General features: G+C 39.5%; 1 long non-coding RNA gene across 1 annotated transcript; it reads left to right on the forward strand.

Moving 5' to 3' along the window:
* Positions 1–12,868: 12,868 nt before the first annotated feature.
* On the forward strand, positions 12,869–13,328 carry LOC121980257. The gene is made up of 3 exons (XR_006111482.1): positions 12,869–12,919; positions 13,123–13,202; positions 13,298–13,328. It is a non-coding gene; the product is annotated as an uncharacterized LOC121980257 (long non-coding RNA).

Raw genomic sequence — 13,328 nt, forward strand, 5'->3', positions numbered from 1 at the left:
AGACAGTATTACATATGTGGGCAACATGGATGGAAAAAGTGGGTGACACCCGATACTAGTTCATCTGGCAATATTGAAAGTGAACACAATGCTTCTCATGGACATAATCCGGGAATAATACATGTACCTAAATTTATTTGGATATCAATAATGGTGAACCTGATTCTCTTAGCTGTAATACTTATTGTGTTATTATTTCATCTTGTTAGTTAGTGTTAAGTAATGTTGGTTTTGTAATGTAATTGGTTAAATGTTTGTAATTATGGATGCAGATCATCAGTTTAAATTCTGTGTTGTCGAAACTGGTATGGAGATCCAACAATTATATTGTTGTCTCTCTAATTAAGTTGCTTCAATTTTGTACTCGTGATCGACACTCAAAACCGGGGGTGGATCTTCTGGACCAAGAATTCCTGGTCCACCCCTGGACCACAAATGAGTACTAAAAATTGTGGGGACTTTGATTGAATAGCAGTATTCATAGATATTTACAATTTTAAATAAACTCAAACTCAATATTTTTTTATCTCAATATATCCTTATAGTTAGTTGGACTCGGAATAGTTGGGACTCCAATCTTGTTATTGTCAATGCCCTTTTCTTGATAGATTAAGAACAATCCATCTGAATGCACAATCAAGATTTAAAGATAGTGAACACATCGATCAAGAATTACAAACATTATCGTCTCTTCTAAGGATAAATCTTTACATTTTGAGGATAAATTCTGTAACTTGATAATTTATATGCCAGCTTTAAATCGGTCAGCTCAAAATAAAAAAAAATGATAAACGCAACTTGATAAGCCACTTTTGTAACTTTAAATCGGTCAACAAAATAAATCTTTATTTACATTTTGAGGCTAAATTCTGTAACTTAATAAGGACACAACTTCAAAATTTTGCAGGTTGTTTGTCCAACCAATTAGGGCATCTGGATCGATCCAATGATCCTGGATCGATCACTGGATCGATCCAGCTCCATTCTGTTTGAACAAAAAGGAGTTAGATCGATCCAGTGATCGATCTAGACCTTGGATCGATCCAGACACTGGACTGATTCCTATTTTTCTTTGTTGATTTGTTTCAAATTAATTAATTATTTGTTCTGATTTTTTCTTTTGTTTTTCTAGGCAATCAAGGTCATGATTGTTAGGACCTTCGGATGCGGCTAGAGAGGGGGGTGTGAATAGCCGACCCCAATTTCGCGTTTCTTTCTACAAATTAGGTTAGCGCAGCGGAAATACGATGTAGAAATGAAACAAAGAATAGCAAACCTTAAACTCGACGATGTAACGAGGTTCGGAGATGAAATTCCTACTCCTCGGCGTGTCCGTAAGGTGGACGAAGCCTATCAATCCGTCGGTGGATGAGACCCCAGAAAACCGGCTAATAGAAACTCCTTCTGGGTGGAGAAACCTCGCCACAGTCTCTCTTGCAACAGCAAGATCAGTGTACAAGAAATACAACAAGAAGACAAGAACAATATGAATGTAAAAACACTACTTTGCTTGCCTTCTCGTCGACTGGTGATGAAGCAACCACTTCACGCCAACAACAGCAGCAACTGATCAGTTGGAGTCCAGCCGAGGGAAGCTCACACGAAGCTTCAGCAAAGAGGAGCTCAGCAAAGCTCAAATCGCAGTAAGGAAGAAGCAGAAACTCAGCAAGAAGAAGAAGAACTGCCAGCACTGTAGAGGCCCTCCAACTTCTTTTATATCTTGAACCTGCGAAGAAAGAAGACACAGAGATCTAGCCGTTGTGTCACAACAGCTAGGGCCTGGACCGATCAGGCACACTCCTGATCGGTCCAGGAGTGTTCTGATCGGTCTTGGGACTGATCAGGCCTTAGGCTGATCGTTCCCCAGACCGATCAGCCAACTCTCACAGAGAGTTGGCCTCGTCTCTGATCGGTCTGTGGACCGATCAGGACTCAGGTGGATCGGTCCACAGACCAATCCTCCCTCTTTCTTCTCCCGATCTTCTTCGCTTCTGATCGTTTCCTGATCGGTCTACAGACCAATCAGATAACACTCAGTAGGCTATTATTTGGTTACTGATCGGTCACTAGACCGATCCAGATACCCAGTGTATCACTGGATCGATCCACTGATCGATCCAGAGCTTGGTTTTTGCCCAAACCAAGTCCCAAGCCTTCCAAACCAACATCCGGTCAACCTTGACTTGTTGGTACATCATGCTTAGCATCCGGTCACTCCCTTGACCTGCTAAGACTCCCCACCAAGTGTCCGGTCAATCCCTTTAACCCACTTGGTCTTTCCAACACCAGATGTCCGATCACCCTTGATCCATCTGGATTTTTCCCTTGCCCGGCTTCACTCACCAGGACTTTCACCTAGCTTCACTCACTAGGACTTTTACCTGGCTTCACTCACCAGGGTTTTCCATCTGCCCGGCTTCACTCACCAGGACTTCCAAACTGCCTGGTTTCACTCACCAGGACTTTCAATCTGCCTGGCTTCACTCACCAGGACTTTTTCGTCTGCCTGACTTCACTCACCAGGGTTTTCCCTTTCACATAGCTTCACTCACTAGGATTTTCACCTGGCTTCACTCACCAGGATTTCCCGACTGCCTGGCTTCACTCACCAGGACTTTCACCTAGCTTCACTCACTAGGATTTCCAATCTGCCTAACATCCCAGTTAGGACTTCCCAGTCAAGTATCCGGTCAACCTTGACCTACTTGACTCTTCTTCATTCAACCTGATCAGACCCTGATCAGTATCTCTCCGCATGGACAACTGCACCTGTATTGTCCATGTCTACATGTCTTTCTGTATTGTCAAACATCGAAACCATGACCAAGGTTTACGCTTGGTCAACTAGGTCAACCTTGACCTACTGGAAATTGCACCAACAATCTCCCCCTTTTTGATGTTTGACAATACCTTTAAGTTAGGCTAATCCAATAGCCTCAACTTTCTTCATGCCACTAGGTAATGAAACATAAGTTACAACCTTACATTCTCCTTCTAAGAAGGCAACCTCCTTCTTAGATAATGAAGGTCTAACTTAAACCCTTCATTCTCCCCCTATTGGCACACATCAACAAACTCTCCCCCCTGAAGAGTAAGTCATCGTTGTTCACAACTTCACTCGTTGTGATCAACACAATAATAATGGTCTCATACCCTTCATAACTCTTCATTCTTCCACAAACTCCAATGTTCTTTCTTGAACATTTCCTAGACATTCTCCATTCTCCCCCTTTTTGACACACATCAAAAAGAGTGAATCAAGGTCAAGAGTTTCTTCCTAATGAAAGTCTCATACCTTTCATTGAAACCCTTAATTTCCCCCTTGATATTAAAGTCAACAATCAACTAAGTGATAATCCCATATCACTCATCCTCAAACATAACTCCCCCTAAAAGTCAACTCCTCCTTGACTAATAGGTAACACTCCCCCTTGACCATTGCACCAACAATGTCTTGGAGAGTTTCAAACCTTTAGAAACCTAAAATACCAATTCCCGAGCTGAAATTTCAGACAACCAGTCGAAAATCAGCAATTTGGCACGCCCTGATCGGTCACCAGACCGATCAGGCCTTCACTGGATCGGTCACCAGACCGATCCACACTCTCCTGGATCGGTCCTAGTGACCGATCCATACTTTCCTGGACCGATCAGAATCCTCTCTGATCGGTCCACAAGACTGATATCAGAATTTCTGATTTTCCTCCCGAAATTCAGAAACTCCTAAAAAATTCCAGAAAATTCCAAAAATTATAAAATTTTGAGGATACATTCCTCATAACATATACTATCATGGAAAAATAGTTTTCTATGAAAATAACTTTCATTTTTAAATCTTGATACAAAGTTCGAAAAGTTTTGAAATAGCTCAAAGTTTCAAAAACTTTGTATCAACTTGCTCAATGATGAATGCTATCACTAGAAAAGCTTCATCAAGGTTTTTCAAATCAATTTTGAAATGATTTTAAACCATTTAATTTAGGACCACAATCTTAGGGCTAAATGTACATGACTTGTACACAAGCTTTCCCTATGATCCTCAATTTCGAATTAGGCTCATCTAGGTACAAGAACTATGCACCTTGATCATAACTCATCATCCTAATATCTCACACACATCTAAGGTGTATCAAACACATCCAAGTCAATTTTGATGTGAGATATGGGTTTAGATCATCTTAAGCTAAGTTCTCATGCATTTTCTAAACAACAATTTGATTTCCATATCAAATTATGTTTTTGTCCTTAAATCAAATTAATTGATTATAAATGCAAAAGATAATGACATGACATAAAGTAATATCATAAGTGAACATATGTGCCAATGTCATGATGTCATGGCATAAAATATGAAACTTAAATAAGGCATGACATATAACTAACCTATGCATTATCATGACATTTCAAATGATAGTAAATTAGATATGATGTCATGACATGGCATATGACAAATAATATATGGCAAATAACATATAAAGGTATAGAAAATACCTAATTCTAGCTTTAGTTGCCATTTTTGATAATTTTGATCATTTTACCATAAATTCTATATTCCTAAGTGTAATAGACCTAAAATCATATACCAAAGATTTTTAGATCACTATGTGCCAATTAGATTGACTCTAAAAAACTCCTCAAATGTGATTGGCACATCCTAATCACCTTAGGAATAATTTTTAATTTCATTTTCAAGGCTTGATTACACCTTGAAAATTCCTAAAGTGCCACCTTTTGTCATGAATAGATTAACTACCTATTCAATTAAGGTTGGCACACTCTAATCCATCTAGCGTGATGGAATCATGCTCTTAGGAACCCAATACCTATTTGAGCTCATTGGGTTCACTAAATATTCACTAGGGATGACTTCCCTAGTAACCCTCCTAATGACCCTCCTAGGCTTTAAAGCCTTGGTCATTTGGGACTCATCAAGATCAACTCTAGGGGTGACTCCCCTTGTGACCTTGGTGATGGTCTTCCTAGCCCTAGGTCTTGTTCCATAATTGAATGGAACATTATGGTAAGTGGGCTTGACCACTTGAGACTTAGGTTTGTGACTCAAACCTCTCATGTCCTTGGGCTTTTGCTTTTGACCCTTAGACCCTAGAGTTGACTTCTCCAAATTCTTAAGGGTCTTTTCTAAGGTGTCAAGTCTTGACCTCAAGACTTGATTTTCCTTTTCTAATACCTCAAGTTTTAATTTGTCATTTTTCTTTGAGGTATTCCTAGGCATATGTCTAGTTGTTTTGGGATTTCTACCTAGGTTCTCCTTAGCCTTAGATGAGGTAATTCTAGGGTTAGCATTTCCAGAATTGTCCTTATCTAGGCTAACATGTTTTGCACCTAAGCACATGTATCGGTTTCTAAGATTATCATGCTTATCATTATTGACAATTGCAATAAAATTACTAGCATGTGTTTTATAAGGATTGCAAGAATGTGCCTTAAAGGATACCTTAGGGTTTGCCTTAGCTCCCCCTATAGATGTGCTTGGTCTCTTGTCCTTGTGAGGTTGCCTCCCCCTCGGACATTGACTTCTATAATGTCCCCTTCGCTTGCATTGAAAGCACACCACGTGCTCCTTGCTCTTGCGTTTCGGGACTCCGGCTTCCTTGACCTTTGGTGCCGGTGGAGTCTTCCTAATCCTCTTTAGACATTTACTCTTGTAATGCCCATATTCCCTACACTCAAAGCATATTATATGTAATTTACTTAAAATTAAATCGCTTGAGTTACCTAGGGTTGAGGATGGATGTATGCTTTCTTCTTCATCCCTTCCGGAAGTAGAGGCTTCTTCTTCTTGCTCCAATCTTGAAGAAGAACTCTCCTCCTCCTCTTCCTTAGATGTTGAGTAGCTCTCAACTTCTAATTCCTTACCTCCATGAAGTGAGCTACTTGACTCACTTGACTCCTCTTCATGACTTGAATTGGAGCTTCCCTCATGGAACTTGGCCAAGTTATTCCACAATTCCTTGGCATTGTTGTAACCACCTATCTTACACAAGATATCGTTAGGTAATGAGAATTCAAAAATTTTCATTACCTCGTCGTTGATTACGGATTGGTGGATTTGTTCCTTCGTCCACCTCTTCTTTTCAAGAATTTCTCCTTCTTCATCCCTTGGAGGAACAAAACCTACTTGTACACAATTCCAATTAACTAAGTTAGTCATAAGAAAGTACTTCATTCTTACCTTCCAAAACGCGAAGTCGTCGCGATCGTAGAAGGGTGGAATCGTGACGTCTTCTCCAAGTTGATCCATTCTCTAGCTCGTGCTCCCCCGGGTGTTAATCCGACGAAGAGCGACCTCGCACTGATACCACTTGTTAGGACCTTCGGATGCGGCTAGAGAGGGGGGGTGTGAATAGCCGACCCCAATTTCGCGTTTCTTTCTACAAATTAGGTTAGCGCAGCGGAAATACGATGTAGAAATGAAACAAAGAATAGCAAACCTTAAACTCGACGATGTAACGAGGTTCGGAGATGAAACTCCTACTCCTCGGCGTGTCCGTAAGGTGGACGAAGCCTATCAATCCGTCGGTGGATGAGACCCCGGAAAATCGGCTAATAGAAACTCCTTCTGGGTGGAGAAACCTCGCCACAGTCTCTCTTGCAACAGCAAGATCAGTGTACAAGAAATACAACAAGAAGACAAGAACAATATGAATGTAAAAACACTACTTTGCTTGCCTTCTCGTCGACTGGTGATGAAGCAACCACTTCACGCCAACAACAGCAGCAACTGATCAGTTGGAGTCCAGCCGAGGGAAGCTCACACGAAGCTTCAGCAAAGAGGAGCTCAGCAAAGCTCAAATCGCAGTAAGGAAGAAGCAGAAACTCAGCAAGAAGAAGAAGAACTGCCAGCACTGTAGAGGCCCTCCAACTTCTTTTATATCTTGAACCTGCGAAGAAAGAAGACACAGAGATCTAGCCGCCACCTCGACCGATCGCACACTCTTGATTGGTCCAGAGTGTTCGATCGGTCTTGGGACCGATCAGTAGGCTGATCGGTCCCAGACCGATCCCAACTCTCACAGAGTTGGTTGCCGAGCCCTGTCTAGTGAGCTCTCCTGAATGTTCAGGACCGTCCTCCCTCTTCTTCTCCCGATCTTCTTCGCTTCGATCGTTTCATGATCGGTCTACGCACCAACCGATAACACTCGATGAGGCTATCTTGTTTGTTACCGATCGGTCACCGCACCGATCCAGATACCAGTATCACCGATCGATCCATCGATCGATCCGAGCTTGGTTTTGCCCAAACCAAGTCCCAAGCCTTCCAAACCAACATCCGGTCAACCTTGACCTGTTGGTACATCATGCTTAGCATCCGGTCACTCCCTTGACTTGCTAAGACTCCCCACCAAGTGTCCGGTCAATCCCTTTGACCCACTTGGTCTTTCCAACACCAGATGTCCGATCACCCTTGATCCATCTGGATTTTTCCCTTGCCCGGCTTCACTCACCAGGACTTTCACCTAGCTTCACTCACTAGGACTTTTACCTGGCTTCACTCACCAGGGTTTTCCATCTGCCCGGCTTCACTCACCAGGACTTCCAAATTGCCTGGCTTCACTCACTAGGACTTTCAATATGCCTGGCTTCACTCACCAAGACTTTTCCGTCTGCCTGGCTTCACTCACCAGGGTTTTCCCTTTCACCTAGCTTCACTCACTAGGATTTTCACCTGGCTTCACTCACCAGGATTTCCCGACTGCCTGGCTTCACTCACCAGGACTTTCACCTAGCTTTACTCACTAGGATTTCCAATCTGCCTAACATCCCAGTTAGGACTTCCCAGTCAAGTATCCGGTCAACCTTGACCTACTTGACTCTTCTTCATTCAACCTGATCAGACCCTGATCAGTATCTCTCCGCATGGACAACTGCACCTGCATTGTCCATGTCTACATGTCTTTCTGTATTGTCAAACATCGAAACCATGACCAAGGTTTACGCTTGGTCAACTAGGTCAACCTTGACCTACTGGAAATTGGACCAACAATGATATGATCATTATTCTAGAAATATAAATCTCGTTCAACAACTTGTTAGTCATGTTTGCTTTAGTTAGTTGATGCCTACTATAATGTGCTGATGCTAACAAGCAATTTCCACAAGGGTGTTGGTTGGTCCTAGGAATATCGTACCGGTTCCCCTGTACAAAAATTTTGTACAAGTCCTGAACCTTTCCTAACAACCTATTGTGTTCTTTAGAAATTAAATTCGGAATCGCAAAAGGAACTTAACATTATTGATTCCAAATTTAACTTATCTGTTCTTAGAGGTTTAGACTTGGATCGCAAACGATACTTAACATTATAGATCCAAATCCACCTTATGTTACAAATTCAATTAAATATTTATTTCGGAAATCGGCTCCTAGGTCAAACATGGTGAGACACTTGGCCTTCTTGGGTATGGGAACATCCACCACTGTCTCGACAAAGCCTCTTAACGAAATTCAATATTTAATTTCCTTATATAACTCTAGGTTTAACCAAAAAGAATAATCGAATCACAAGATCAAAAAAATAAAAGAAACATAAATTCAAAACAAATCCGAACATCTAGAATCTCTAGCCTCTTGTGTTTGGAATTCATACAAAGAAAAACTAGTATGATGCGGAAAATAATTACTAGTTATACCTTTCTTTGTATGCAACAACCTCTTGATCTTCTACCGTATTCCTCTTCTTATCTCGGACGTCGTGTGGGTGACGATCTTCCAAGACGAGAACCACCCAAGCCCTTCTTCTTCCTTCTTCCAAGTTTCGACCAAGCAAATTTCTCCAAGATAGCAAGTCTCGGCCACCACCACCAAGCTCCAAGGGATGCTAGAAACAAAGCCTCCTTTTCCTCCTTCTTCTCCTAGCAAGATCCGGCCACTTTCCAAACTCCAAGAGATGATGAGGTTCGGCCAAGGAGAAGAAAGAAAAAGGAAAAGGGAGAATTAAAGGGTCGGCCACACCAAGGAAGAGAGGAGAGGTAGAAAAGAGTTCACCTTGTGAAGGCACCCCCTCCCTCTCTTTTATAATCCTTGGTCTTGGTAAATAAGGAAAGTTTTAATAAAAACTTCCTTATTTTCTTTGCCATGAAAAGAAAATTTTAATTGATAGAAAACAATTTCCTTTTCTTTTATTAAAGTGGCCGGCCACCTCTAATTCACCAAGCAAGGAAAGTTTTAATCACAAGAATTAAAACTTCCTAATTTATTTCCGAAAATTTTTAAAATAAAAATTTCTCTATTAATTTTTCCCTTCATGGTTGGTTATAAAAGGAAATTTTATAAATTAAAATCTCTCTATTAAAACATGTGGATGATTTCCAAAAAGAAGAATTATCTTTAAAAATAAAATCTTCCTCTCAATCTACAAATAAGGAAAGATATCAAATCTTTTCTTAATCTTTTGTAGAAACTATAATAGGAAAATTTTAATTTTAAAACTCTCTTTTAAAATCATGAACATAATTTCATAAAAGGAAAGTTTTATCAAAAATTAAAATCTTCCTTTCAATCTACAAATAATGAAAGATATCAAATCTTTTCTTAATCTTTTGTAAAAACTATAAAAGGAAAGATTTAATTTTAAAACTCTCTTTTAAAATCATGAGGATGGTTTCATAAAAGAAATGTTTTATCAAAAATTACAATCTTCCTTTTAATTACAAATAAGGAAAGATATCAAACCTTTCACTTAATCTTTTGTAGAAAGATATAAAAGAAAAAATTTTAAATTTTAAACTCTCTTTTAAACCCATGGTATCCACATAAGAAATATTTAAAAAATAAAATCCTTTTTAATTTAATGTGGCCGGCCACACCAAGCTTGGATTGAAGCTAGGGCCGGCCACACAACTTGGCTCATCCTATTTGCTTCGCCGACCCAAGCTTGGGTTCCAAGCTTGCTTGGCCGGCCACCTTAGGATGGGTATAAAGATAGGTATAGGTGGGTATAATACTTTATTAATAAGAGGTTAATATAGGGACCGAGAGAAGGAATTGGTTTTGGTCTCCCGATTAAATTAAGCTTCCCGTGTTCGCCCTGAACACCCAACTTAATTTCATCAATAATAATTCATTCCACTAAAGAATTATTATTGAACTACCGCACCAATCCCAAATTACATTTTGGGCTCCTTCTTATAATGAGTGTGTTAATCTCCCTGTGTTTAAGATGTCGGATGCCCACTAATTAATTGAGTTACCGATAATTCACTTTAATTAATATCTTAGTCCAAGAGTAGTACCACTCAATCTTATTCTTGTGTCGGACTAAGTCCACCTGCAGGGTTTAACATGACAATCTTTATGAGCTTCTCTTGGGGACATTATCAACCTAGATTACTAGGACACAGTTTCCTTCTTAATCAACAACACACACTATAAGTAATATCATTTCCCAACTTATCGGGTCTATTGATTTATCGAGTTAAATCTCACACTTTGATAAGTCAAAGAAATAAATACTAAATATATGTGCTTGTTATTATATTAGGATTAAGAGCACACACTTCCATAATAACTAAGGTCTTGTTCTTTTATTAAGTCAGTATAAAAAGAACTTACCTTAAATGTTCCTGCTCAATACACTCAGAGTGTACTAGTGTAATTTATCAGTCAAGATAAACTAATACCTAATTACAATATGACTATTCCAATGGTTTGTTCTTTTCCATCTCAGTCGTGAGCTACTGTTTATAATTTATAAAGAATTGATAACATGATCTTCTGTGTGTGAAACCACACACCATGTTATCTACAATATAAATTAATCGAACAACTACACTTAACTTATAAATGTAGATATTTCACTACAAGAAATTTTAGATTTAACCACACCTAATAGACAACAGTTTTTCGAGAAACTGCTGTCTTTTTGCCTTTTAACAACGGTTTTATTGAAAACCGTTGTTGTTCACCATAATTTTTTTTAAATGACAATGGTTTTTAAAAAACTGTTGTCTAATGTATGTCAAAGACAACGATTTTTAAAAAACTGTTGTCTAATGTATGTCAAAGACAACGGTTTTAAAAAACTGTTGTCTTTTAGCATTGCTTACATGATAATATATAACAGTTTTATTAAACTGTTGCCTATTGAATGTTGTTGAATCCCAAAAAAATAATAGTTTTTTTTAACTTCACGAAAAAAAACTCACGAACAAAGAGTTTTTTTGTTCGCGTGAGGCTAGGTCACCACTGCCGATTCCCCTTTCCCCTCCTTCCCAACCCGACGCTGATCCTCGCCGCCTATCGACGTCGCGATACTTCTTCTCCCCGCATACATAACCACCAGCCAAGAGTTACTCAACGTTGGCTAAAGCCTAATTGAGTCGTGCCTTGCTCCGATCAACGCCATAGTTGCCGTCGCCGAGCCCTAACTCTTCCCCAACGCCGGAGCCACGAGGAAATCGATCGTGCTAGCACCAAGCGTCCACCGCCGGCTAAGGCTCTTCTCCACTAATCACTGGAGTCCATCCGGAGATTTCTCTTCTCCCAGAGTCGCCGACCCCGCATTGGTGGATCTCCGGTTAAGAGGGGTTTGAACCCTAGATCTAACCTCCTGCGGCGCCTCTCTACACATCGCAGCTTCGACGACATTTTCTTCCGCTCCCTTGAGACCTTCTTCCCTGAGTTGCGACGTCGTCGCTACTCCTTTCCTCGGCGTCAGGAGCGTCCATAGCGATTTCAACGGAACAAGGGTTCCCTCCCTGAAGCTGCCTACTCTATCCCACGTTCGTCGGCCTATGAGGGGAGTCGTTACCATGGTAACATAACAACAACAGAAAAAAGTTGTCTTTGCTTCTATGGTCTTTGTAAACTTTTCCCCCAGATCGTAGAGACCTTCTTCTCTGGTTACTATGAGAGTCAAGTTCAAAATCGTCTCTTTTTTTCGATTTCTTTTCTTTTCTACTTCAAAACGATCAATTTAATATTTATCTGGTACACGGACATGAGATTTTAGTAGATACGTTAGTTGATTGTTTGAGACATTAATTTCTTTTTGAGAGTCGGTGGAAATATAATAGTTATTGTAGCTCTTTGTCATTTCATGAGGAAAAAAACGTCTATCGTCATTAGCAGCATTGGTTGATTTTATTTGTTATGAATCATTCATAATGTTTTACTCTTGATTTCACTTTTTAACAGGTCGGTCATTCCTTTCTTGAGAGGAACAACGTGGGAGTAACCGCCTCCCGATCTAGCTTCTTACTTGTATAAAAATTGAATTGTTTATTTGGGCATGTGTCTTGTTCCCGCAGTGACAGAGTTAATGATGGCAGAGTTCCTATATCTTCAATATGAGGATGCTAAGAAGCCAATATACCTATACATTAATTCTACCGGTACAACAAAAGTGAGTAGATAAGCCATTCCTGAAGGATTATACTAATTTACCATAATGTCATGCTGCATTATTATATTGGGTATTTTTATGCCTTGAATATATTAGAAATTTCTCATTGACCTGCAGGTTGTACCTTAATAAAAGCATTACTATAATCAATAGATCATTATTTAACAATTTACATGTTTTGGCTTAATCTTGTGGCGATATATGCCTTTGACCTTTGGGTATATGTTAGTTTTAACTGGTATTTCTTCATTTTCATGACAGGGTATTGCAGGACGTCCCTATTCTTGTCATGGTCAACATGCTTGCCTATTTCTGCTTCCTGGAGCAACTCTTAGTAAGATTATTCAACTTTCAAATACAATTTGTATTATTATTATTTTTTGATTTTTTAATGATTTCCAACACACTTGTTCAATTTAGTCTCATGAGTTTACATTTACTTTCAACTAAAACTTTATTCTAACAGGTTAGTGAATTGAGTCCCCATGCTCTTGCCGTATCTTTGCCATTTGCTTGTGTTCTAGGTCTTCTCGCATCCATGATAGCTTCAACGATGGGTAATTCATCTTTCTCTTCCTATGGTTTTGCAATTTCAGGTTCTTCCAATATTTTCTATTAGCTTTCATATATTCAGTATCCATTTTTTTTATCATACAACAAACCTTAATAGTGTTGTGTGTGATTGCCACATTGTTGTACTGAATCTGTGTTTTTTACAATGCTTTATGTAAAACCATGAATTTGAGTGTTTTATTTACAGTGAGCCAGAGCTACATTTGGGCCTATGCATCGTTCCAATTTGCACTTGTGATCCTCTTTGCTCATGTTTTCTATAGTGTGGTAAGGTGATGCGATTCGTCAGATGGATTTGGTAGCCCAAATTTTTTGTTTAATTTTTAATACAGAAGTTGAAAATCCCCTTGTTGATTCTGCAGCTAGGAGTAAGCTCTGTGTTCTCCATTTTAC

The sequence above is a fragment of the Zingiber officinale genome, chromosome 1B (genome assembly GCF_018446385.1).
Source record: "Zingiber officinale cultivar Zhangliang chromosome 1B, Zo_v1.1, whole genome shotgun sequence".
Lineage (NCBI taxonomy): Eukaryota > Viridiplantae > Streptophyta > Magnoliopsida > Zingiberales > Zingiberaceae > Zingiber > Zingiber officinale.